This window comes from Calidris pugnax, unplaced genomic scaffold (genome assembly GCF_001431845.1).
Source record: "Calidris pugnax isolate Ruff unplaced genomic scaffold, ASM143184v1 scaffold44, whole genome shotgun sequence".
NCBI classification, from domain to species: domain Eukaryota; kingdom Metazoa; phylum Chordata; class Aves; order Charadriiformes; family Scolopacidae; genus Calidris; species Calidris pugnax.
Window position 1 is genome coordinate 10,276,391 of NW_015094506.1, and position 27,779 is coordinate 10,304,169.

The 27,779-nt window shown below is 41.0% G+C and overlaps 1 protein-coding gene across 2 annotated transcripts in view; it reads left to right on the plus strand.

The window, feature by feature from the left end:
• Positions 1–27,779, plus strand: part of TMCC3 (transmembrane and coiled-coil domain family 3) — a 104,550-nt gene that overhangs the window by 18,875 nt on the left and 57,896 nt on the right. The window contains exon 1 of one of the 2 annotated variants that reach the window (XM_014963157.1): positions 11,436–11,533. The exons of the other annotated variant lie outside the window; for it this stretch is intronic. The gene's annotated coding sequence lies outside the window, so the exon portion shown is untranslated. Of the gene's footprint in view, positions 1–11,435; positions 11,534–27,779 lie in introns of those variants that run through there. 2 annotated transcript variants of the gene reach the window in all.

The window sequence follows — 27,779 nt, forward strand, 5'->3', positions numbered from 1 at the left end:
TTTAATGGATAACAACAGCAAATGCCATTTTCTTCATTCAGGTGGATGATGCAATCCTTTTTTTTAATCATTATTCTTTTTTCCATATCCTCTGGTGTCTGTCAAAAGTACTGCTCTTGTGGTATGCTCTGAACAAGTTCCCTGCAAGAGTCCAGGACATGTTCTGCAGTTCTTGGAAGCATGGCAGAACGTGGCAGGTCCTCCTCACCTAGACGTAAGCATGTGTCCTTCCAACGTAGGCTTTGTCTTGCTGCTCCTGACAGCAAGGATGGAAATGAGAAGTGTGGGCAGCCAGAAAATAAGTGTGTGCTAAGATGGGCTTATTCCTGGGGGTCTTGCTGGGAAGCCAGTGTGTGCATGCTCCCCCAGCATGGTGAAGCTGCACCAGCTTCAGCAGAGATGGTTATTGTGACTAGCTGGTGTGCACTGTCTCTCAATTAACAAGGCAGAAGGGCAGCCAAGCGCTGTAGAAGCTTCCTTGTCTCAGGACATGATTTCTGCTTCCTTCTTACCCAGCCTTTGATTTTCCTCCTCCTCCTCTTCTTCTGAGAGGGCTGATGTTTCTCTTGTGTTTTTGGAACACTCTCTTTCCCTAATCTCCTGGTAAATGCACTTTGCCATTCTCTCCCATGTTAGAATCATAGAATCATCTAGGTTGGAATGAACCTTTAAGATCATTGAGTCCAACCATTAACGCCGCCAAAACCAGCACCAAACCATGTCCCCAAGCACCACATCTACTGATCTTTTAAATACCTTCAGGGATGGTGAATCAACCAGTTCCCTGTGCAGCCTGTTCCAGTGCTTAATAACTCTTTCAGTGAAGAAATTTTTCTAACCTCCATCCTAAGCCTCCCCTGGTGCAACTTGGTTCCCTGTGCAGCCTGTTCCAGTGCTTAATAACTCTTTCAGTGAAGAAATTTTTCTAACCTCCATCCTAAGCCTCCCCTGGTGCAACTTGAGGCCACTCGAGCCTTCCTTTTCATTCCCACTCTTCCCCTGCAGAATCTCTGCCTGCCCATGATACTCCCAGCTCTCTTCCCCTCATCTCCTGTGCAAAAAGTGCTAATGGGTATTTTTAAACCTTTCCTCTGTGCATGCTGTGTCTTGTGTCTATACCAGGAATCAGTGGATGGTGATGCAGCTTGGTTGAAATCACGGGTGTCAGGCTCACCTGCGCTTGCTGAAGACACAGCGGTATTTGATGAGCTCTGCTCATTAATGGGGCTGCTCCCAGATGTGGCAGGAGAAACCAGGGAAGAAGGTGTCTAATGAGTTATTAATGGTGCATTTGCTTTAGCCTGCCGGATCCTGTAAAGGAAGGTCTAGCCTTGTGGAGCCCAATGTTGAACCCTGGAGATTACTGAGTAGGGTTATTTGTAGGTACTTTGGCACCAGTGTTCGTATCAAGAGCTATTAAAAATAATGAGATGCTGCAGCTTTACTAATGGTTTAAGAGGTTCTCCTTGCTTCTCAGTATGAGGCTGATCTGATGCAGCCATCTTCATGATAGCATCCTACAGTGTTTTGTCTTTGTGAGTACATCTTGTTCTGGCTTGTTTCAGGAATCTGCTCTTAGCTCTGAGGTCTGCAATTGTTGGCCTGTAATTAGGACCAATATTACGGTGCTATTACTGCCCTGGTCTGAACTGCTGGCTATTTTTAGATATGACATTCTTCAGGTGGGTTTTTTTTTTTTTTTCCATAGCTTATTTCTCTCATCATGAATCAGCAGGCCACTGAGTATAAAATAATACTGGTTTTTAGAACAATTAGTGCTGATTTATGTACATACCAGTTAGCCAGTATTTACACAAATGTATCTTTAGATGGAGACTGTGGTCCAGCCCTAGGCTGAGGGGAACTGTGGTCAATATTCCCTTCTGGTGGCTTGAAATTCTAAGTATGGACCTTGCCTGTGGACCGGGTAGTTGAGTGGATTTACACTTAATCTGCAGCCCACAATCAGATACTCAGAATGCACACAGCTCGTGTAGGCAACATGTAACTGTGAATTGTTTCTCAAGAAGCTAAATACTGTTAACATCTTATTGAGAAAGAGCCAAGTTTATGCCTTATGGAGGACTAATAACAGGAAGCTTGATCTCATGAAAACTTGGGTAGAAACTAGGACATGTGCTGTGTCTGCACCCTACAGCTAACGTCTGAGCTCTCTCAACTTGCATCTTCTCCTTGAATAGTAAAACGTTAGCCCGCCGGTGGCTGTCGTGTCCTCGAGTCCCAGTTAGTATTAATCATAGGTTCTGCAGCTTTAGTAAATAAGTGGCAGCTTCATATTTCGGAGATCTTCTTTGGATGCCCTTAGGTATTATTCACAAATAAAGCTATATTCTCTTTTCCTTTCTTAGCACTGTTGTTAAAGAGAACTTGCTTTCTGTTACATCTCTAAAACAAGTCCAAGAGGTACTAAATGTAAAAACCCACTGAGCCTGGTGAAGAAAAAACACATGCAACTATTGAAGATGCAGTCCTTGATTCTGCAGGAGAAACTTTTAAGACTTTAATGTCCCAGAGAGCAGGACAGTCTACTTAAAGGCGCAGACTGAATGAGAGGTAATTAAAGCTAAATTAGAAACAGGCAGTCTCCATCTGTGATTCTAGAATCCTAGAAAATACATGAGAAAGCAAGGCATCAGAGCACAGAACTAGAAAAGCAGAAATCAGGAGGCTGCCTCCAACACGGATGTTCACTGCCCATGCATACCAAACAAGTAATCAGGATGAAAGATAGAAATGGGATCAGAAAATGAAATGGAATTCACCCTAAAATAAAGCTAGATCTGGGGAGAAATTTTCATAGAAAGAGAAATACTTGAAAGCTTTAATTTTGAAAAAATCTCAGGAGTGAGAGTATGCAGTTAATCAGTTATGATGTTGCAATTGGTATGAATTATTCTTTATAATTTGATAACATTCAGAGGTATCAACAACAGAGAAGCATTTAATTTTTTTTCTATGGAATCTGTCATTGTTTTACCTATCCTGGCTGGTTAATTATTGCTTAAATCTAAGGAGTGTTACAAAGCTTAATTCATTAATGTGTTTAAACATGCATCCTCATGCTAAGGAGTGTTACAAAGCTTAAATCATTAATGTGTTTAAACATGCATCCTCATGTATGTTTATGAAAATGTGCACATTTTCAGATTTCAGTAATTTGTTGTTGTGGTTTTGGCTGCTCTAGTCTTTTACAGTGTGCTTCAGAAGGAAATTTAGTGATAGTGACAAAACCTGCATTTCTATATAGTGGTGTTTTAAGCCTTACTTACATTTCAAGTGAGAGAAATACATCCTGAGATACAGCTGACCAGGGCTGAAACTGCTGCATACCATGACCAGACAGCATGTGGCAAGCTGTGGGTCCAAGCCCATGACCCCTCCATCCAGAGGGCTGCCAGCAGCTTTCCCTGCAGAAGACACGAGTCAGTTCTGCGGATGGAGAGAGGATGTTTCAGCCCTTTTGTAGAGGCTCTGTGTCCAGCTGTCGGAAGAGAGAAGACCTCATGACTGGAGTGGCTGAACGTTGTGACACTCCTGAGCACCTCCAGCTACAGCCATCACAGCCTCATTTCTCTGGCTGTGAACATGAGCCTCCTCTCTAGGTAAATACAAGAAATTAATAGCACTGATAAAACTATCCTGTGGACACTCATGCAGAGCTAATGTGGTTGTTCGCCGGAATGAAAAACTGCCCCACTTCAGTAAGGGACCAAAATATTTCTCAGACCAGTTTTCTTCTCTCTGGTTACTCTGCCTTCCATAGGAAAGCAGAAGAGAAATCCTCCTAAAAAATTTGGCTACTAACTAAATTGAAGTGTAGGGGTTTTTTTAAATTATTTTTTTTTAATTCTGGAAATATCTCTTCTCTTTAGGGAAATAGATATATCTTTATTAACCTTGCCAGGAAATACTGCTGAAGATCAGCTGTTATTTTTAGCATTTAGTTTCTAAATGCATACATGTGAAATTTCTAGGCCTCAACGAGCTTTCTCAGTGATTAATATAGCTCCTCCTTTTGCCCCACTGCACAACATGCTTGTGTTACGTGAGCTGAATCTAGCAGCTTCTTTCCAAGCTTCTGGAAGTCGTGTACCCCAGCCAGCCATCAGGGCTTTCCTGTACCTCATCCTATCTCATCCCCAACTTGAGTTGTAGCTGGTTGGGGACATGAAATGCTAATGTGGTTGTTCGCCGGAATGAAAAACTGCCCCACTTCAGTAAGGGACCAAAATATTTCTCAGACCAGTTTTCTTCTCTCTGGTTACTCTGCCTTCCATAGGAAAGCAGAAGAGAAATCCTCCTAAAAAATTTGGCTACTAACTAAATTGAAGTGTAGGGGTTTTTTTAAATTATTTTTTTTTAATTCTGGAAATATCTCTTCTCTTTAGGGAAATAGATATATCTTTATTAACCTTGCCAGGAAATACTGCTGAAGATCAGCTGTTATTTTTAGCATTTAGTTTCTAAATGCATACATGTGAAATTTCTAGGCCTCAACGAGCTTTCTCAGTGATTAATATAGCTCCTCCTTTTGCCCCACTGCACAACATGCTTGTGTTACGTGAGCTGAATCTAGCAGCTTCTTTCCAAGCTTCTGGAAGTCGTGTACCCCAGCCAGCCATCAGGGCTTTCCTGTACCTCATCCTATCTCATCCCCAACTTGAGTTGTAGCTGGTTGGGGTTATCAGTTGGTGCCTCTCTTTCCCTGCCCCTCCTTGCACGTGTGTGTTTGGGAGGACAGGAGGACTGGGAGGACATCATGGGCACCACATGTGAATTCCCTTCTTCCTCTCGCTGCCCCCCTGTCCTTTGCTCTAGCTCCTGGCTTCCTGGCCTTTGTTCTCAGGAGGCTGCCACACACTTGGCTCACCCAGCCTCTCCTGTTTTTTTTCTCCTTCCCCCTATTCTAGAAGGTGCATAGGGCAGACACCCCTCCTGCCCCATTCCTGCTGTGGCTCTGCTTTGAGGAGTCAAAGTAATTTTATCTCGTGTTTTGAGTTCTTGGCTTTCTTGGCCATTGGAAACCCACAGGAAGGTATGGTATATGGGGAGAATCAGAGTCTCCTGGAGTGTCCTAGAAAATGGAAGGCTGCTGAATCCCTTTGGGATGCTCCAGACTTGAATACTGGGCACTGCCAATCAGTCAACTTTTGTTCCGTGACAAAATACAGCTTGGGGATTAATACAGTGCAGGGAGACAATTCCAGCTGCTTCTAATTTCCTCACTAGGAGCCCATCTGTCTAGCTGCCAGGTTGTGATAGACTTGTATTGCTAGTTGCATTGACTCATACTCTCTTTCCTAATGATGCACGGAGATCAATTACCCATATGTTGTTTCCAATGTGTGTATCTGCCTTTCATGCGGTCCCTCCTGAGGGGTTATTGATGTTCCTGTGGAGAATTAGAAATGGATGGGACTCTTGCAAGCAGCCTCTCTACTAATCTGTGAAGAGATCCTGAGGAGCGAACTGGGAAATTGTTTCCCTTCCCTTACAGTGTTGAGTGATACATGTGCATATGAGTTCTCTCTAAATGGGTTTTCATTTCTTTTTGATTTCTTCATTAAAAGATGTGTCACACATATCTCCTTCCTATTGCTTTTGGCTAATGGGCAGCTGGGCAAGTTTGTCAGTATTGTGTCAAGACTGGAAGACAGAGGAGAGTGAGCTGGTTCATTCTCAGTGCAGGTAAAAAAGGCTTGCGAAAAATATCCTGAACATGCCTTCCCCTTTTACCCCAAGGCAGCAGTTGTACCCAGAGGCCGCTGAAGGCCTGTTGGACTCCTAGGTAAAGGCAAAGAATCAGCATGTGCTCATTTATGGTACTCATTTTATTTGTATTCGTTTGCTACCATTTGCTGTTACTTCAACGTTAGAGATATTTGCAGTGAATTATATTCTGAGTTGCTTCTTAGTTGCTCTACTATGGACTAAGAAATGCACAACACTTAAACAGAGCATCTTGCTTCAATCATATTATACTATGTTTTGCTTTCTTACTGAAGGCTCTTGACTTTTCATTAGGTTTTTAAAATACTGATGTTAACCCTAAGTGGATTGGGATCTGCATGGTGAAAGAGAAAGCCTATCTCAGGCCACATTGCTACAGATAAATGTAAAGGTGCTCAAGCACATTTGATTTATTTTTCAAGAGAGCCAAGTGGCTGGACCTGCTGCACGGCTCGCAGCAGCCGGAGCTGGACAGTCTGGTGGGGCCCAGAGATGGTGTTTATCAGTGAGGCTGCTCATCGTCCTTGCACAGCCTTACATCTTCTGGCTTCAATAACATGCTGATTGCTAGATTAGAAAAATGCCTCATTAACACTTGTTACTTTTAGTAGGCTTGTTTTGACTGACTGGATACAGTGACATGATAGGAAGTAACGGGACTTTCTGTACAGAAATGGAGAGTGAAAATTCTTTATTGTAGCTTAATTTGGCAGAAGCAGAACTATGCCACTGAACCCAGCTTTTGCAATATTTTGGACTGCGAGTGTTTATTTATTCTTAACTATATGAAACCTCTTTACATAAATAAATCCTCATGCTGAACAGCTATTTTAGAATGCTTAATTCTTCTCTAATTTCATTTTTTTGGAGTCCTTATGATGACAGAATCAGAGAATAGAATTCACTGACAGTGTGGTAGCTCTGTCTTGTGGTTACCAGTAAGCAAAAAATTTTGCTTTTGAACTTTGTCAGGTCAACACTCTTTTAAGAGGCAATGTGATGCTGATTTGTTAGGCTGGTTGGTCTGTTTTAAAATAATTGAATTACAGTCAGAGGCACGTGCAGCATGTCAATAAATAGCAGCGGTGCTGTCTGCAGGTATTTCTGGGGTTTGGTTTGCTTGGGATTTTTTCTTTTCTGTTTCATTACTTATGAGGGAAGGCAGAAACAGACTACTTAAAAGCAAATAGGAGTTACCAATTTGGATCACACTGGTAGCTCACCAAGTCTGGTTATGATAATAGCTAAGTGCATCAAGGGAAAGTATAATATTATGCAGCATAGAGTGTATTTCATAACTTGTTTCCACAAAAATGACCTTCTTAATCTCTTCTGTCTGCCTGCCCCCCTCCAACTGTGAAGAGGTATGTTCTAACATTAATTCCAAATTTTTTATTTGTAATCCACACTATTGTTCCTGGGTTGTTCTCATGCGGCGTTGTTTGGGTCCACGAGTCCTGCTTGTTCCCCTGTCTGAAGCCATTTCCTAACCCTGCAGACTAGGTCCCGTGCATCTGGGCAGACTTGAGGTGGCAGCTGATCCCCAGGGAACCAGGACAGATAGCGGATGTCTGAGAGATGTCTGTGAAGGGAGGGGAAATGTCTTTAGGACTGAAAGAAACCCTGCAGGAAAGCTAGAAATAAACAGATTTGGGCATCAACCTTGCAAAGCAAGGAAACTGTGTATCAAATTGGGCAGGATGGAAACTTCTTTTCAGTTTTATATTTTCAGAATATAATTGCATGAGATGACTGCAGGATGTGCCTCAGGCTGAGTGGAAATACCTTGGCTGCCTATTATTCTGTGGGAAATCCACCAACCTCTAGTGAGCATTTTTTTTGCCAGCTGGTGCCCACCACTCCTGGCTGCATTACTGGATACCTGCGGGTCAGGTGTGCACAGCACAGCGTTGACATTTCACATCGCCCAAGTGAGCCTAACAGGATTTCAAGGTGCTTGATCTCATCCAGACCATTCAACAGCTAAACATAGAGGCTGTGAACTTCATTTCCTCCATCCATCAGGTCTCTGTTTGCACAGATATTGATGGGTGACAGCAGCGTGTTGAAGCATGTGCTGGCGCAGGAGGCACCTCTACAAGAGGTGAGACTGGCTGCACTGTAAAGGTTGTGCACTTCAGCTAGTCCAGAGAGGGGAAAAAAACCAACCCAAATGCAGTGGAATCAGGTGCTTTTGTACACTGCTTATAAACCGAATTGCATCAAAATCCCATTTCCTTGAATGCCAGAGGAGTCAGCCAGTAACCCAAGGTGGTGTCCTCACTCACATCCCCAACACTGATGACAGCGGTTAACTCCCCGAGGCTCGCTCTGAAGGCTGCTTCAGTCACCTCCTGCTGCACTTGTTCAGCCATGCTCGAGGTTTCTTCTGATGCAAGCCATCTCTCCAGGCTTCTCATGCTGAGCTGTCACTCACACATGCATTTCTGACCAAAGCCGTTCTCTGCAGAGCTTCACGGTTCAAGGTTCAACAGCCTTTGGCCTTTCCCCAGTTTGGGAGGGGAGGAGGGATGCATACATACAGCTCTGCCAACAAACATCTGTCAAGGACTGTTTAGCTAGCTCATCCCCAAGGCAGCTCAGTGGCTCTTTAGCTCCTTCACATTTTTTTTTTAGGCTTCTGTGAATTTTGGATTTTCTGGAGAAGTATGTGCATCTGTCAGACTCTCTGTTTCATTAGAAAGGTTGATTATTATCAGTTAAAACAGGAGATTTGTGAAGTAGAAATTGAGGAGTACTCACTGGGGGTACTCCATTTAACTCCAAATGAAATTTGGGTTAAATGAAGTAGGGCACACTATACATCCCTTTCCACCTGCTAACCCCAGAGGGAATGGAAGAAATGGATGCTATTTCCCAGACAGGTGCATCTTGTGGATGAATCCCTTTAGACTTATTTTATAATAGAACTGTGGTTTACAACATCTTAAATAAGTTATTTTCCTAAATATGCAAGAAACCATTTCCACCTTTGATAAAAGTGTTTTTTAGTGTCCCTTTTGGTGTTACTAAAACAAGCTTATTACCATTTAAATGGCCTTGAATGAGGCAGTTTGTGTATCAACTGAAGAGCAACAGAAATGAAAACAACGTGTCTCTGACAGATACCCCAAACACATGCATATTATTTAAAGATATTTCAAGGACCTAGTTAGATATGACATTTTTAATTAGAAGCTTAACATTTAGCGGTACTAATGCCACAATTAACTTGGACTGTTACTAATGAATTTTCTAAATACATTTTTATTCAAGTTGTTACTACCCGATTGCTGGGGGCAGGGGTATGCTGGGGAACCATACAAGCAGTTGCAATAATGTCTGGGACTAATTGCCTCTTAGGGCTTGGCCTTGCCAATGGCTCAGTTTTCATCAGCTTCAGTGATTTATTTTTCACAAAATCAGAGTGAGAAAATACGAAAGCAATCAAGTAGGTTTGCTTTTGAAAGGCATCATCTGTTGTTCGTTTTCATTGAGTGCTGAGGCAATGGTGGCTCTGGGTGGCTGCAGATGGAGTCCAGTTCCTGGCTTCATTGGAGTTTCTGACTTGAGTGAGTTGTTTCTGCCAAGACACTCCACAATATTCATTAATTTTAGCTACATCAAAGTTTGGGGGCAGGATGTACAATTTCTTTGAGGCAGCATTTAGATGTATTACGTCCCCTCTGCCAACTTTTGTACTTAGCAGCTGTGAGTCAGACCTTCCAAAGTAGTAAGATGAACAGTGTAAAAGTAATAAGTAAATAGTGACTTTCTTCTCTTTGCCATCTGTTTTATGAGTTGTCAGGTGACACTCTTGACAGATTTTTAGCTTTTCTTTGTAATCACAAATTTACACTATTAAAAAAAATGAAAGCTGAGACTTTCACTTAGTTATATCATTCTGGGACTGGGAGCTTTGAGAAACTCTTCAATGTCAGGAAATGTCATGAGAGTTTGCAGGGCTGCAGGAGGACAATAGAGCCCTCCCTCGGTGCTGCGTGAGAGAACCTGCAGGAGGGCTTGCACACTTCTTCCAGTGATGTCAAGGGATCAAAGTTTGTCAAGGGATGAAGGTCTCCTGACCCAAGAACCCACAAGGACACAAGTCAGGAGTGGCTGACAAGTAGATGACACTAAGGAGACAAGCACCACAAACGTGGTCCCCTTGGAAGGATTGTGTGGGATCCCAGCTACTGCTTGCCCGTATCCTCTATGTTGGCTAGCTGTGTATGGATGAGGAGTTGAGCAATGTACCTCCTTCTCAACTGTACTGAATCCCTGTCAAAAATTGATTACTTGGCCCATGTGCAGCTGTACTGTGGAGACAGTAGGTCTTCACATACTTCTTCTGAGTTGTGTGCCATGAGAATTCTTACTCTTGGTGTAGGGAAGGTCATGGTCTGAGTGAAGGTCATGGTTAGAGTGTTTATCTGCCCTTGAAGAAAAAAAAAATAAAGTAATATCTGAATTTCTTCTCTGGTAGTGCGTAGGGATTTACTAGTTCTTCATCGAGAACTGTGCAACATTAGGAAAAGAGTGTTTACAAGGCAGAGCTCCTGATGGCATTCAGAGCTAATTTTCCAAGTGACTGCAGTCTGAGCTACCAGGGCACAAGAATAAATCCTAAAACAAGCAATCGTGGTTTGCAGTTGCACATTCTGACCCTCTCGAGATTTTTTAGCTGCCTCCAGTAAGGAATTAAAAACAAAGGGATGCTCTTAACCTTATATAATTCTTACACAATAACCAAAATGGAGAATCACTGGAGAAAATGTCAAGTGATAAATTACTCTTATAATGTGTTTCACAGAAATAAAGTAGAAAGTTGTTATCTTTCTGAATTCCCATGTTTGCATCACATGTGAAATTGGTATTTCCTAACATGATTTAAATAAATTGTGAATGTACTTCTCTGATTTTAAAAACCTGATTATTTTATCCGAAGGAAGATCTGTGCATGATCTGAATGACACACATTTTGGGACCTAGTTATGTTCTGCTGAAAAGCCATTAGACTAAGGATGAGGAATGACATATGTTGGAAACTCAGCAATGTAATTATGTGCAAGAACTCTGCTACAGCCTTTGGTGATAAACTACAGTCTAGATCCAGTCCTTGAGGAACGAGAGAGTATTACTTTATGAGTTACTGAGCCTGACTCACTGCCAAATTGCTTCTCTGTAGTCTAATGCTCTGCGGTGTGCTCCCATTCTGTGGGAAATGTGAAGGCAGTGGCCAAAAGAGCAAGTGTGTGATCAAACAGTTTCGTTTCAGTATTTGTGTTACAGTCTCACTTCCTTTTTTTGGAAGTGTGCAAGTGAAAAGTGTCAACTTTGCATGCAGAACTCAAATATACTCTTTTTCCATCAGCCAGGCTAAGACTTGGTGACATGCCTTAAAAAGCAAAACGCCAACAACCAAGTACCTGGTAGTTTAGGCATTTTGGTTATGGTGAGCATGTGCTCTTTGGTCGTCCAGGCATGTGGAGTCCAACAAGCTTTGTTCCGGAATTGGTGGAAGTTGAGAAATGAGCATTTAGAGTGAGATGTGTTGACTGTACAGAAAGCTTGATTTCCCCACCCTCAATGACACTTTTGCTTCGTATCGGCTCTCTGGGTTGTGCACTGTGTTTATGCTGTTCCTACGACTCTCCATCGGTGCTCTGTGACAGCCAGCTACTGCATGGTGCTTATAGAAGTGAGTTTGCTGAAGGGAAGGATGTCAAGGAGAAGAGGCACAAACCGCACTCAGCATGCAAAGAGGGCTTGAGAAGAAGAGGTGGGTCATTGTCTTCTCCTGCTTGTGTTCTGGCAGATGTGTCTGCTCAGACGTGCAAGAAATTGCCTTTTTTTTTTTTTTTTTTTTTTTCATATAACTTCTAGATTTACATCAAGTATTTTTTTAAGGATGCAGAGAGTGCTGTTTCTCTCAGAACCCTGGCACTCCTTTAAGATCACCTGAAGGTTTTACACCTGGGTTGGTCATCTGTGACTATTCAAAGGCATTTTGCAGAAGACTAAAGCTAGAGGTGCTTGCTGGGCCAAATACCAATAACTTGACAGTGACATCACACTTGGTTTTAAAGAGGGAAGATTAAATTTGGATTTTTTTTTTTTTTTTTTTTTTAAACCTACCAGAGGTGTAGAGCTATGAGAGTTTTAGTATTACCAATGAACTGAGAAGATCTGGACCTGTGCTGAGATTTGCAGTAGGTATGGTATTTAGTATATGCTCAGAGGAAATTTTAAGTGGTGAATAGTCTGTACCTTCTTACTGATCCCATTCTGAATGCTTAGAGAAGGTAATCTAATTTCAGAAGACTAAAGAAATTCAGAGGGAAAATGGGAGAACTGGACAAAACAATGGGAGATCTAACAGGCTGAAGGAAACCAGTTTTTTCTCAAAATAATGAGGTGTCTTTGGGTAAAACCAGGAAGCCCATACCAAACTTCATACAGGTAACCGCTGGTTTGGTTTTTTTTTTGATGTTGTAACTCACATGGATTGTTCTGAAAGTGACTGGCAAAGTTATCTGTTCTCATACCTTAGTCCATCGTAGGCACGGGCTACCAAGGCTGGTAAGGAGAATAGGACCTAACTTTTGTTGAAGTACTGCGGATCTCAGAAATGATCTTTTCTGCATTATTTTTAGATATGTCAAACTGTCTTGAATGAACTAGTGCATTCTCCAAAGCACTAGTTATAAGCCAGGTCTTTGACTTTTCTGAGCTTTAGTTAGCAAAATCTGTATTCTCTAAGTTTTACTCAAAATTAGGTATAGCCAATGACATTTGTGTAACTGTTACTTTTTCTTGAAAAATGGGATAATAATTAGCAATTTCTCCTTGTGCATTTGTTTTGCTCATGTGGAGTGCAAGCCAGCCCTCCCTGAGGCTGGTTATTTTGCTAGAATGGCAGATGCTCATCTATGGTCTTCATCAAATGAAGAGCCTGGAAAAAACTGGGATACTATGTTCAGGTGAAGGACACTGTTCCTCTCTGTCCCCATACCTAATTTAAAGAACCCAGGCATTTGGTAAACTGGTGAGAACAGAGGTTTTGGCAATGCTGATTCCACTTATGACTAGAATGACTTATGTCTAAGTGTGCCATGGTGATCGGTGCTTTAGAGATGCCTCAGAGCCTTCTTTCACAGGTGACACTGGGTAGCTCAGGTGGCAAGTCTTCCTCTTGTACCAGCAACCCCCAGGCATATGGCAAAGAAGTAGCTGGAGTAGCTGGCGAGTAGGCCCGTGGCTTTGAGATCCCTAAGGAAATGACCTGGAAGAGGCTGAAAGCAAGTTTAGCTGTGGTGGGACCCCTGGTGACAGCCATTTGGCTGCTTCTGAAGAGTGGATCAGGTAGGACTAGTTGAGGTAATATTTCAGTTCCCCACAGATTTACATCCATATTGGCCTTTTTTGTGGCAGTTCAGGTACAGGAAACCCCTTTATTTATGTGGGAATCTGGACACATTTGAGTGAGGGGCTTTATGAGTGCACTGTTTGCAAAAGACTGCTTTGGAGACTTCTGGTGAGTCTCCAGCCTTCTGCAAATCAGCTAAAATTGGTCAATTTATCTCTGCCTTTCCTAATCCCTGGGAGGGATTTTTTACCAGACAAGAGCCTAAGTCACAGACTCAAAAGACTTGCAGCTGAATTTTGTCAGTGACTCATGACATGCCTATTGGTAAGCAATCTGCAAATAAGATAATTGTCTGTAATTTGGGTTTAACTCATCTAAAGACCTCAATTTCCATTGCTAAAAAGTGAGCCTAATGTGTATGACACAAGGATATTGTGTAGAAGAACTCCTGTATCTAACTGTTGAAGAGCTCTTTGCAGGTGTAGAGTGCTTGTAAATGGATAATTAGCATTATTTAACTGTACTTCCAACCATTAAAACTCCACTGTCCTGAATGAAACCAAATCAAGCTTTTATTCTAACCTGTACAGAGAGAATAATTTTTTCCAGCCATAACTTTGCCATTTTCTCTCATCTGATCCACTTATTAGCTCTTGACAGGGAATTGAATTCTCTCTCATCTGTCTCAGTCACTCAGATGTTTCTAGACTTCATCCTGAAAACCTGTGTACATAGTTAACACATTAAATCCCCATTTTGTTTAATGGAGAAATTCTCCCATTTCAAGCATTTGAGGGGTGAAATCCCTACTCGGTAAGTAGGAGCGTAGGTTGAAAAATCGGTATATACCACACTTAGCAGGAAGCTTTTTGGACTGGTAGAAAAGGGACATGACAGATTGACTGCAGAGACAGTAGCTCACCTGTTGCAGGTATCACAAAGCTGCAGAGAGCCTTTCTCCAAAGACAGTATCTGCTTTGTCAGTTCACATATCCCCCTAAAAAGCACGTGCTTTGTCTCTGCATATACTAAGATGCATTGAACTAGGATAACACAAGATTTTCTTTCTTCTTGGTTTCACGGGCTGGAGACAAGTTTGTTATTCATTTACTCAGAACAAGTGTCAGAGGAGGCTGTGGAAAGCAGTACAAAAAATGCCGATCATTATCTGTAATTTCACTGTGACGTTTATTACCATGTTTCACAAAAGTTATTTCCTTTATGAGGTAATTTCATGCCTTACTAGATCCTAATGCATCTTGCTGCTACCTTCAATTGTACAATTTTAGAAGTCATTTTCACAAAATCCTTTTTAGCTCCCAAATTTTTAAGTATTTAATACACTCTGGCTTGAACGTCATTAGGCTTTAGAAACTACAGATCTGCTACGTTTATTTTTGAATTTCATTTTCTATAAGGAGTCAGTGACGTATGGCAACATATGATTGATGATGCTTCTGTGGTACGGTGGAATCCAGTTACTCTAGTTCAGCAAACGTTTACTTTTTGAGTAACTTTTGAGTGGGAACACATTATCTTGGAAGTAGTTTTTGATGGTTTCCTATTTTCTGCTCCTTGCACACTTCAGAATTTGTTATGTTGTGCTGAAGTCCTGTCTCTACAAGTTTGATTCCTACTTCAGGTGGATGGAGTATTCTCATTTATACCTTTTCAGGTATTGTGGCTGAGCTTGCCTTCTAAGCAAGAGAGCAGATGCTTGACCCAGAGCTCTTTGAAATCAACCTTTCTATTTACTCTTATTAGGCTTTATACTGAGTTAACAGCATGCTCCAGTCAGTTGCAAAAGCAACACAGCCCTTGCCCCAAATTTTCCTGCCCAAAGCCCGGCGCAGAGCAGGTTGTCATAATTTCTTTCATCCTTCTGCCAGATGGTTTTTTTTTCAGTTCAGCCTGAGTGTCTGCTCTCTGATGTTTCTGCCATGGGTTGTATGTTTTAGAGTAAACAAGGTTTGTTTTAATTTCTCCAAGATAAATTACCTAAAAGAAAAATAATAATTGTTGCTTGAAAAGCTAATTGCACTTAGTCACTCTAAAACACACCAGTTAGCGTGTCTCATTGCAGAGATGGAGGTGTGTGTCTGAGCCCCTTGCTCTACTCTCGTGTCAAAGGCTGTTCCTAGTGAGCACGGCTGGAAATGGCTCCATCAGGGCCAGCAATGCAAAGGTGGAGGACACAGTACTAACCCCAGCCAAGGAAGCTCTTGTGCTCCAAGCTACAGAAAGGAGCATGCTTGCTGCGCCATCAGAATTGGGTTTGGGCCAGGAAAATAGAAAGGAATCAATGAGATATGCCTGAAGCTAAATGTGTAATTTATTTAGCAGTGCGAAGTTTGTATTAATGTGGAAGTGGGAATGGTGCACATGTGTCAGAGTGAGAGTGAAAGGAAAGAAAACTTCACAGTTAGTGGAAAACAAAGAGTTAAAAACTTGTATGTTCAGATCTGATGCTACTCAATTTTCTTAGTGGTTCTGAATGATGATGAATGGAAAGCTAGAACCCCCTGGACGTAAATATCCTCGTATTGTAGTTAGTCCTGCTAGATATACATGTAAATCCAGCAAAAGAACTTCCACAGGTGAAAACGTACCTCTGTAAATCCTCTCACCCCCTCCTGCCTGCCTTGCCCACTTTGGACTTCTAATGAGCAGGAATCGGGAAAGGACAGGGTTGGATTTGTAATGAAATGTGGTCACATGCATATTATGTAATTATAGGTCATGCCAGACAATAGCTGTATTATGTCACCCTGATTAAAAAATGGACTACTGTATCAACGAGCTACTGCCTTTCATGATGTCAGTCTGCACTATGCCGTTAATTTGGCAGACTTTTAAGAAAAAGAGTTATAACATCTTTCCTCTTGATCACTTTATTAAATCCAGATTGATCTTTCATCCAAAATGTCAAGGAATCTGCCAGCAGCTTAGCAATTAATGAGAATAATGACCTGCTGTAAAACAAACAACGGTGAATTAAAAGTACAGGTCATGTCTGTATTTGCCAACAAGATACAAATTATTTTTTTCTTTCTTTTACAACTGTTCTTAATTCTCATCTTTAAAAAAAGACATAGATACTAGGAAGAGTCTATTAATTGCAATTGAACTCAGGTTCCCATTTGAGTGCTCAAAGATTTTGGCTCACAAATAGGGACAGCTTATGCTAAGTCTGCTGCAGTGGTTCTGGCCCCAAACTTTTTACTCTACTCCTCTTCAAAGATTTCTGCTGCTGGGATTGCTCGGCTAATCATAAAGCAGTTGCAGACCTGCTTAAATCACAGCTGAATGCACTGGGAAAGACCAAAATTGATGTCAGTTTAATATGCCAGAGTCGTACAGCATCTACTTCACCAGAAGCTAAGCTCGTTCTGTAAGGAGGGAGGGAGACATCTAAAATGGGCAGATTGTTGGGACAGAAAATTCTTCTAAGCTTTCCTAAGCTCATCTGTATAAACTAATGAGTCAGAGCTTTAAAGAGCTTTAATTCCCAATGAATTAAACAGATCAACTCTGAGAGAGTTTTGTACTTGAGTAGTTTCAAGAATCTAGCCCTTAAGTTACTTTGATGGTAAGACTGAAGCTGCTGAATCACTTCGACTTTTCAGTGTTGTATATAAAATACTGTAATTCCATTTAAAAATTCATAAAACTCAGACACTATCTGTAAAAAATATTCTCGAATGAAAAACAGTGCACAGTCCAAGTGAATGTACTGTTTCTGGTTCATATTTATATTTTAAAGGGTTTTATTTTAAAGGTTAAATGCTTTACATTTTTGGACAAACATGGAAGTGAAACTGTGTTATATTTAAGTGCAAATTTTAACAGCACTTCTACTTTCCTTTCATGACACAGACCACGTTGGTAAGATTTTATCTGCATGAAAGATAAGAAACATCCCTATTACAGTACCAGGGAAGATGAGCGAAAGCATAACAAAGGCAGGACTCTTGTGTTTTTAAGTAAAATAAGAGTTCTCCTAGTGTGTTTAAGAATATATTACTTCTTTGTATAAAAACCTTGTTCTTTCCCTTAAAATAAAACACCAGAATCTCCTAAGTATATGAGAGCAAAAGGAGTCACTGTACTAGCCTAAACCTCTAAACACCATTGGAGACATTCTTGCTTGAACAATGTGGGTTTATTTGCCTGGATTATTTAGCCTGTGAAGATACCTCGGTTGTTTCTCATCTGTTTCTCATATTGATATCAAAGCCAAAACTAATCTTTGTCAGATCCTGCATGGGAGAAATTTAAGGCTCCCAGTCAATTGGATACAAGTCTCAGTTTCTTCCTTGACCTCTAAGACAGCACGCCAAAGGGTCTTTTTCACTTTTTTTTGAAACACCAGGCCTTTGCTGACTCTCTGTGCCATCTTCTTTGAGCTACCAAAGTGGTGGCATTGTCAGCATAGCAGCCATCAGCTCCCAGCCCTGCTCTCCCCCATCCCTCGCTCTCTTTGGCTCCACAGTCTCCTTCGCCGTCATCTTGGGCAGAGGGTGCGAGCTGCATCTCTGCTAACACAGAGCAGATTTCTTGGTCAGTGGCTTCATATTAGGGCAGAAAGATGCACCGTCATTTCTCAAATGAGTGTTATTTTCCAGGGATAAAATGGCAAATGCCTGTTTTGGCTACAACACTGCCCCCTCGTTAGCTGGGGTACCAGCCCAGCTGGGAGATTCATGGTGGTTTGTGAGCATCTTCTGATTTCAGACGGGTGTTTTTCATGCTGCTCATGTCTGTTCAAATGCTGCATGTTCTGTGCTTGGATACATTTCCTGACCACTCAGTTGAAATTTGTGATTAATTAGATATCATCAGGTTGAAATGTAGTTAATTACAAAAACAGAGGTAATTGTTTCAAGGATGATGCTTGCATATATAATTTTTTCCTGTTGTGTTTTTTTCCCATCTAATTCTACTGTTGAAAAACAGCCTGTTTTTTGTTTTGCTGTGGAAAGGACTCCATACAAAGAGGAGACACAGCTAGAACTCAATTGTGTTGTCAGAACTTAAAATGTTGTCGAGTGAAAGTGTGAGAAAATGAAGGAAAGGAAATAGTCTTTTCACTACCTCTTTGAAATCTAATGAAGGGGCCTAAGACTGGTAAAGTTCAAACTTAGCCATTTACCTTAAAAGTAGAACATTGAAAACAAGGTACTTCGAGCAAGAAGAAATTTCTGTAGTTTCTATAGTGTGAACCTGCTTCTCCTGGATGGATAAGGCTTTGGAAATGTCCAGTGTAGTAATACATACCCATTTTATACCTTATTTCATGGTAGCTTCACATCAATTGGCTTTATCTGGTGTGTAGTATTTAAGTGGTGCTTGCGTTTCATTTATCAACTCATAAGTTTTTATGCACATAAACACGACAAAAGGCATGCCAAAAGAAATATCTGCACTTGGATTGAAATGATTCATTAATATGAAAGACCAAGTTATATCAACATCATTTGTATTCTGTATACATGCATATGCTAAATAATTTTGTTTTCAGAGTGGATATATTGTGTCTTTCTGACTCTGAAATAATTACAAGCCTCAGTTATAGCTGAAGTGTTAGTCACAGTGATTTAGCTCTGCCGGTAATGTTGTGAATATATGGAATATTAATAAGGTGTGGGGCAGCAATAGAGAAGATGAATCTGTGGCTGTGCTGGCTGTTCACCTTTGCAGACAGCAACACTCATCTCTGCCAGTGCTCGCACCCATCCATGTGTGTAAAACTGAGAAGCACTATTAAAATCAGATCCTTGTTTTCAGTAGAAAACATTTTTGCAAGTGGCTTTCTCAAAAAAGATTGCTTATATCTTTTAGTCTTCTAGGATCTTGTGTACCAGGTCCTCACATGCCTTGGTGTCTCAGTGCTCTCAATACTTTTTCACTGCTGTGCTTGATGGTAAGATCAGAATGTGCCAAAGGCAGTTTATTTTATTGTTCTGACTATACTCTTTTGCTAATATTTTGGTTTCTTCAGCTTTTTCTCAGAATGGCTAGCACTCGCAGCTTCTGTTATTTTCCAGTGACATTTCTGGATACTCAAGCATATCTGGAAATTACAGTGCGAGTAACTGAAATAGGAATTCAAATAAGCTTAAATACTTCATTTAGAAACCTTTGCTATTGACTTATTCATAGGCCATAGGTCACGATCAGTCTGAGCAACAAGTATTATAGTCACCACTATAAATTATGGATAAACTACCTTTTTAAAAAATATATATATATATTTCCAAATCAAGAGAAAAACATAAGTTTAGAGAGGTTGCTCAGAAGGTACTCTGCCTTGCACAAGCATATGTTACCTTAAAAAGATGAAGGCTGCTGCTCCCTCTCGTAGACAAGGCATCAAAGACAGACAACCACATCCTTGCTGTGCAGTTTGTGTTCTCAGCTGCAGCTGGGGGTTACCAAAGCCGCTAATTCCTCATTCAGCAGAGACCCAAGCTTGCTTTGGCTATAGGATTTTGGCTGCCCGAGATGAACCTGAATGCTGGCACGCTTCAGTGCCCGGGCTGTGCCATCACGTGTGTCCTCTACAGGGTTTTACCATCTACAGAAGCTATTTAGCTACTAAGATAGTCTGATCATATACAGCAAGTCTTTTTTTCTCTAACTATTTTATTTTTATATTTTTAGCCTTTCTGCCACTGATTTTTAACATTTTTCCTCATTCAAGTGAGTACCAGTTCACTGAATCTTACAGTAGATGTTCAGTTGTAGCTTGTACCCAGAGAGCTGATGATGTTACATCTTCAGTGAACTACATGGTAACAATTGAATTTACCAGACTACAGTGCCAGGACAGCATGTTTACTACCTTACTTTTTGTAATGAAGGAAGAGAAGAATACCTGTAGGTGGCAATAGTACCGAAGCTGTAGCTGCACACCATAGTGTTGTGTTTTTTGTTAATTAGTAGGTTACCATCAAGTTCATTTTCAAGTTAGCTTTCTGCAACTCCGACTCAATAGACTGCTTTACTGATGCTGAAGGCCAGGGCAACATGGTCCCTAATGTCTGACTGCAAATCTAAGTGCCAGATTCTCCACAGTTCCAGCACTGCCTGGCTTAGGTAAATTCCTAGATGGCTTTAGAAATTTTGTTTCAATGTTTATCTATTTATTTGTATATTTTCAGTCAGTGAGTGCCAACACAGATTTTTACCGTCAGCACTGAGAGAAATGTGACATTTTTATCATTAGCATTATTTTAATTCACAATACAAGAAGCTACAATGATATGGTCACAAATTAAAGAATTCTGTTGGTGAACTGGAAAGATAATAAGTTGTGCGTACCCAAAATAAAAAAAAGCAACACTGTGCATGGACAAGGGCCCAAGTTCTAGCCTGAGCTTGCTCGTTCAAGATGAATTTGTGGTGCTGATGGGTAACAGCAATATCTGGGGAGCGTGATGGTACCTGTGCAGCTTTGAAGGCAGCAGAGGAAGGTTTGTTGTGAGCATGAGCAGCAGCACAGGGGACCATGCCAGGGTTAGCAGCTGATGGGCTGGTGCACTCCGGGTTTCAGCTACACTCAGGACAGACCTCAGGCATCTTGTACACGGGCTGCTGGAACCTGGGGTTGCTACAAAATACTCTGGGAGGTGTGACTGGCAGCAGGTCTGCCAGAATCCAGCAGCATTCATGTGGGTTGCACAATGCCCTCTGCAATGCACTTCTTAACTAGGAACACAGCTAGAGTGTCAGAAGTTGTTAGTTCAGTTGGCCATTGCACTATGATGCACTGGATTTATCACTGCGGTGGTTAAAGACCAACTAGGATTGCAGAAGTATTGTAAACAAGCACACAGGTACAAAGTAATAAACAGTTCTTAATTTACAGTCTATATCAGCATTTCTTCTGCATCATTATTACTTGGTAGGTTATTTAAATGCCAACTGAAAATTACGTAAGATCCTATTTTGACACAAATAGTTTGTATTAGATGAGGCAATGCCAGCTGAGTAGAAAAATCTAAGTTCTATTTATGGCCTATTATCTGTGGTGGCATTTTTATTAAATTCCACAAAATGGGGAAGGAACACATGCACTCAAAATTCTAGTTGCCACTAGAATAACTATTTGTCCAGAATATTATTTTCTGGGAGAGCCTAATTTATGCATTTCAAGTACTTTGCTGGCTGATAGTAGTTCAAAATAAAGAACATTTTTTGCAGAAATTTTATCATTACCTTCAGCTGTGAATGCCCAGTGCTGCGAGAAAATGGTCCCTGTAATTGTGCTACCGTTTTAACTGGCATTTTAATTAAGGGTCTTCTGCTTATCAGTGTAAAACCAGGAAAGGTTTGTAATGCACCTGAATCCACTGACTAAAATGAACAAGTTGGAGAAATAAACTCCATGTAGAATGTTGGAGAGTTATTTGAAATAATGAAATAGTTGAAAGTGCCAAACTAACATATGAAATCAAAGCAAAAGAGAGCAAGCCTGTTGTGGCTCTGGGAGCAGCAGGTAAGGTGGTAACTCTGTGACCTACTTTACTGCACTGATTTATTGACTTTAGTCATGCTGGTAACCGAAACCCAAAATTCCACATCTGTTGATATTGTTACCCAGACGCTTGTAAAGGAAAGTAAGTCGGTGATGGCGGTTTCAAGCACAGCTGTGATTTCTCTCTCTGTGATTCACTATACTTGACTAGACTTGTCCTAGAAGGTTAGCATGCTGTTCTCCTTGAAGTATTTTGTCCCTCCTTTTTTCAATTCTGTTTGCTCTGCAGCTTCAGATAATCTAGGCCTTCAAGAAAACTTTTATGGTAGTGGAATTCAGCAGTCAAATAGCAGGAAAAATATAGCTAAGACTAAGCTTGCAAGTGGTATGTGCAGGTCTTGTATTTAAATACTAATCCAGAGTTATTTGAACTACTTTGTACCATATACCTGCTTTCTTGGGAGTCTTAGAGTTCAGCCTTGTGAAGGAACAACATTACAGTCTCCAAAGGTTAAGAAGAATGAACAGCCAACACACATTAGAGGAATTTTATAGTAGTAGTGGTGAAACAAAGTTAAAACCTTTCTGTGAACCAAAGATCAGACAAAGGTTTCTGTTGTCAGGGCTGGGAACTCAGTTAAAGAACGATGACCTCAGCTGACCTTAATTACCTTGTTGTATAATGATCATAAAAAAGGGAGAGGCTTAGAAATACTACCTTTGCTGTCCTTGTGTAGGTGCTGGGCAAGGAATTACTGTGTTACAGAGAAGCTGAAGTTGACTTTTTTGTGTGTAAGTGCATGCTTGAAATCTGTGCTATGTGTTTGTGGGTTTTTTTAATATGATATTTTAAAAAGATTTTAAATCCTGACTTGATTACACAGATTGCTTAACTGTTGAGGAACCTGGGGCCACCCAACCCATGACAATTGTCCTAGGTAATATAGATAAATGGTTTACAGACCAGCAGTAATGTTCTAAAAATACATTGCACCTTCTTAGTTTTACAACGGGGTAGATCCTACGCATAAGCTACAGGATTCATAGGGGATATCAAAACATCTTAAAGCAAGTTACAGGCTTCTGTGTTTGCTATACTGCTGTTTTCCAACTCATTTTTGTCCTGTCTTGCAGCAGCCCTCAGAGAGATGGTCCATCCTGGGCCATGGTGGGCACAGGGCTGGAGCACAGCTGAAGATATTGCCTCCAGCTCTCTCTATGATAAGCATCTATCTTTTGCCCTGCTCCAGGTTACCAAAGGGAAGCATCAGGGGATGACGTTACATCTGTCAGGAAGGGAATGTGCAGTCCTCTGGGCCTCTTACAGTGGCAGAGCTAATTAGTCTCTCCCCTAGCCATTTAGCTCCCGTTTCCCTATCTGACATCTTCTCCAAGTATGGTGGTAGTGGAGCCTGTAACCTGCCCTAACCTCCAACGAGCGGAGGTTGTTGGAAGGACCTACTGCCTCCAACTAGCGGAGCCTGTAACCTGCCCTAACACTCTGTTGGCCAGTGGGGGCCTTGGAAAGCCTCCTCATCCTCCCCTCCAGAGGCTGGGGACTTTGCAGGTCAGTGAGAAGTCACGTTTGATGTTGCTGTGTGCTCCTATGTTGCATGTGACCGGTGGTGCTGCCATGTCTCACTGGCTACTCTCAGCAGTTACCATCTTCCCCAGGGAACTTAAAGCAGGGATGAAGTTATATTAGCAAACTAACATGCCTCCTGTTCTGAAAAATGCAAGCGTATAACCACCACATGAGATTTCCCTGTCTCCTCTTTTGCTCTTCCCAGGCTGCTGCTTCCTCCCCTGCTCTATTCCATGTCCTATCGCTTTCTCCTCCCCGTAACATTCAGATGGTGGTGCAATGCATGGGTTAAAAATAAGTCTTTTGAATGAGAAGCATGTTTACAGGAACAGCAGACCGGGGAAACAAAAATCAATAGAAATGGTTTTCTGGTTCACAGTTTCATTAATGTCTTCAGCTTTAAAGGGATTTGAAATTTTTGTGAGGTAAATGATCTGTTGCAGGCTACGCAGACATTTCAAGTTTCATAAAAATTATAAGGCGTAATAAAGCGTTCTTGCGTACTTCTGCTCCTGGGGATTTGAAAGGTTATTGCAGATTTCTTTTCCTGTTGCTATGCGTTTTATTTTGACTCTTGAGAAGTATGGATGAAGGCAAAGGCAGCAGCTGTTTCAGGAGGCTGCCCATGAAGCAGGAAAGGTTTGTTGAAGTGTTTTAGTTACCTTCTCCCGTTCTTGTTCCATCCTGCCCAAGAGCAGAGGCCAAGTACCACGTGCTCTCCTGGTTTGTCTGTCAGCTTCTTAATGCAGGATTTGTCTCTCCTTGTGTGAAGGCCTCCAAGTGAGTTTCGGCTGCTGAGCCTGTTCCCTTAGCCCCGTCCTCATCTCCACTTTGTAAACTGCACCTAGAAAAGGATTACAAAAATGTATGTGCCCCAGTAACTTCCCATGACAGTCCCCAGGGTCCTGTACCAGCAGTGTAACATCACAAAATATTTGAAAAACACAGCAACAGAAAGACAGAGCTACCGATGGTCTGGCCTCTTTACCCCCTCAGATGAACTGGTGTGAATCAGTCCTTGCTGGGCATTTATCCAGAGTAACTAGCATTAGTAAATAAGGCCACAGGCAGATTTTAACAGAGGAAAAAGAAAACAAAACCAAACAAAACAAAAACAGCTTAAAAATTTCTCATATCACGTCAGCAGAGGCAACAAGATCTCTTGGCAGTTTCCCTCCACCCCATGAGGGGACAGAGCAGAGTGTGTACCTGCACGTCAGCTCCTCAAGGACATGTTAGGTGACATCTGCCACCCCAGCTGCCTCCTCGTCTGCTCTTGCTGGAGTAAGGATCTGATGTGGAACTCCACAGCAAGTGAAGCAATGTCGGACTGAAAGAAAGTGCCCACTGTCCTCTGCCTGGGACAAGGAAACACTCCTTTTGCCAGAGCTGTGGTGAAAACATGTGCACTGCACCCTGGTTTTATTTTTTTTTTAGGCTTCCAGTTATCATATACATTTAAAGATGAATGTTGACAAATACAAGGAAATTGTTTGCATTGAGTTTTCCCACCTCAGGGCAAATTTAAAACATGATACCCCTGGATTGCAGCTCGTCAACTGATGTGGTGGATTTTTTCAGGCAAACTTTCATGTGTCTTGCAGTATCACCTACGCAGCAGATTGCTGAGTTTTGTTGCCTGCTTAGTATCAGTTATAACTTTCTCAGTGCCCACGTGCTTTTAACTTCCCTTGAAAACTGGCTGCTACCACAAAATAACCCCATTTCTGTTATTATTATAACTTTTAAATGACTTAGTGTGGTCAAAACAAACCATCTGTGCTGACAAGAATTTCTATCAGTACATAGCTGAAGCATCAGCCTTCAGCAGAAGAGACCCGGTTAATACCATCTATCTTCCTTATGGTTTATTTCAAATTCATCTGTCTGACACATCCATCCAGTGTCTTCCATCTTTCAGAGAGGCTGACAGAAATGAGATTAGTTGGAAACTGTCTGAGGAGTGAAATTCATTCCTTGCTCACAACGATATCCCTGACAGTGGAACAGAGCCCGATGCAGAGAAAACTCCAGAGGCTCTCTTCTGGGAATGGATTCATCTCTGATTTGCTATTGAAGTGCAACTACTATAAACAATTTATATATATATATATATATATATATATATTTGTATATATAAAATAAAAAATAGCATTCAGGCTGGTATTTGAAAGATCCCTGTATGTATCAAGTCTTTCAGTTAAGCCACAAAATCAAAGGATGCAGAAAGGTCAAGGTTGAATATTCGTAAAAGGTTGCAGCAGGTGGCCTTTCAGACTCTCTGTTTAGCAGTGTCAGTGCAGTGGCCATATCTGAAAGTTAACTCTGGGTGGGTTTTTTTCTGTTGTTTTGTTAGTACCTCACCTTGATACTCTCCAGATTTCTTCTAAGGAAAGACAGATTAAAAATGAAGTGAAAAGACCAATAAATTATCCAGGAAAAGTTAAGTTTTAATAAATGATGCATGTATAGCCCTGATTGATGGATAATTTTGTAAAATATCAGAGTGCCTTTCAAATAACCTTATGGAAGAGCCATTGGTCGTAAATTAAGTCAATAACTTGTATCTGTGCATTTCTGAAATGTGGAAAATAGTTTCCATGTTCTCTCTCAGTTGCCACATGATCTGACAAGGTTGGCATATTCTTCAAAGTACTTGCATAAATACATCAGTGTCTTAGCAAAACGATGTGAAATTCAAAGTCCAAGGAATTAGTCCTGAGTGTCCATGGCAGCAAGTGTCTCACCTATGTGGTAAATTCTACTCCAGCTGCTCCAGAGACTGATGCTAATATGTACTGACTATGAGGTCTAACTAAATTGTGATGTCTCACGTGTAGGAATCCCTGTATGTGTAAGCAGTGGCTCTATATGCTGGTCAAATCTTTGGTGGTCAAAATCAGTTTAACAACTACCATTAGAATTGAATAGGAGAGGCAATATACATACAGAAACCTTGAGACATATTTCTGAAGTTTCTTACACGGAATAAACTGTTGTCATGTATATGGCTTTTGGATAGCTTTTCTGCACTCATTCAATTAAATCCTAGTAAATGGAATTAGGAAAAGCCAGCTAGAACAAATTATGTATTTCTTCCCTTCTCCTGAGACACTGTCGTGGTGGACATGCCTCTTAATATGAAAACACTGCAGCTGCTCGGTATTAAAACCACAACTTTTCATTCACTTTCTCATACTTGTGATTCAAGAAATGATGCTACTGCATAGTGTTTCTTTTGTATATATATATTTATCTATAAACATGAGTATGTATATAAATTCTAGCTTGAAATAGCTAGACACACTCAAGTAAGCGTGACTGAGGGCTCCATAGCTGACATTCAAAAGTATCCAAGTGGCACAGAATTTATGGTAAAAAGAATTTCAAATTTACTAGTGCCCAAAAGCAAGATTTTATTGCACATCTACAGCAGGGCTGTAGTGAACTACAGACACTGATACTGCATCATATTTGAATGGTTCTGCAGAACATGAGAAGAACTTGCTCATTCCATTTATAGGACTGATCTTTTCCCTACTTTAATGGCCGTCCAGAATTTATTGAACTAAAACCCATCAGCAGGCTGAAGTCAAGAAGATGTGGTGTGGCTGTTCCCCCTACACGCCATGCCATGCCACATGTAAACTGCTCGCTCTGCCTATAGAATGCTGTAAAGCACTGGGAAGGTATAAATTAATAATGTGGTTTTATACATATACAGGTCTGTTGAATAGCTAATGAACAAAGCAAAGGTAGCTTTAGCTGTGTATTTTTAACCTGAAAGTTTTCTGTCTAGTGATTTTCTTATTTCTGAGATTTTCTGAGATTACAGGGCAGTATGAAGACATAGTTGAATATAATAGGGATTCATTTGCTGGAAATGTCATTCACAGCTCCTAAGGAATATTGGAAAACTAGGGGAGGGGGAAATACTAATATGTATGTGTTTACCAATGCATGTTTATATGTGTGTAGATCTAGAAGTTACAAAAGGAAACGAGGGCTGTGACAAGAAGTTGGGGGAATCAAGTCGAAAAGAGGTTTGTCGCAATGCAAGCAAGTTGCAGGGAGTTAAGCACTGAACAACATGATCTGGGTGAAGATGTCCTTGCTCATTGCAGGGGAGGTTGGACTAGACGACCTTTAAAGATCTCTTCCAACAAGAAATATTCTATGGTTCTAAGCTCTGTGCATGCAAAGAGGAAATAAAAAGTTACCCATAAACAGAAAACACATCTTGTGAGGGGAGAACCTGCTGATTTGGGATTTGTTAAACTCTTCTGGTTTAAAATTGCTTTATCGTGTTGGCTTAAGATGTCTTGCTAAGAGCAATTACTAAACATTTGTTTGTTTTTATTCTCATCTTAAGAGAAGGATTCACTTTGAGCTATTTAAATGCTTAGGGACTTTGTTTAACTTTTAAGTGTTTATTCTGCTGCCTCTCTACATTCACTGTAGAGGAATGCAAGAATTCCCTGCTGATTTAGTTGAGCTTATCTACTTCTTTTCTGCATCAGTGAAGCTGAGTTGTGTACAGATGCACAGTTATTTCTTACTATTGGATGCCTTAGAAAAATAAATACGTTATGGTT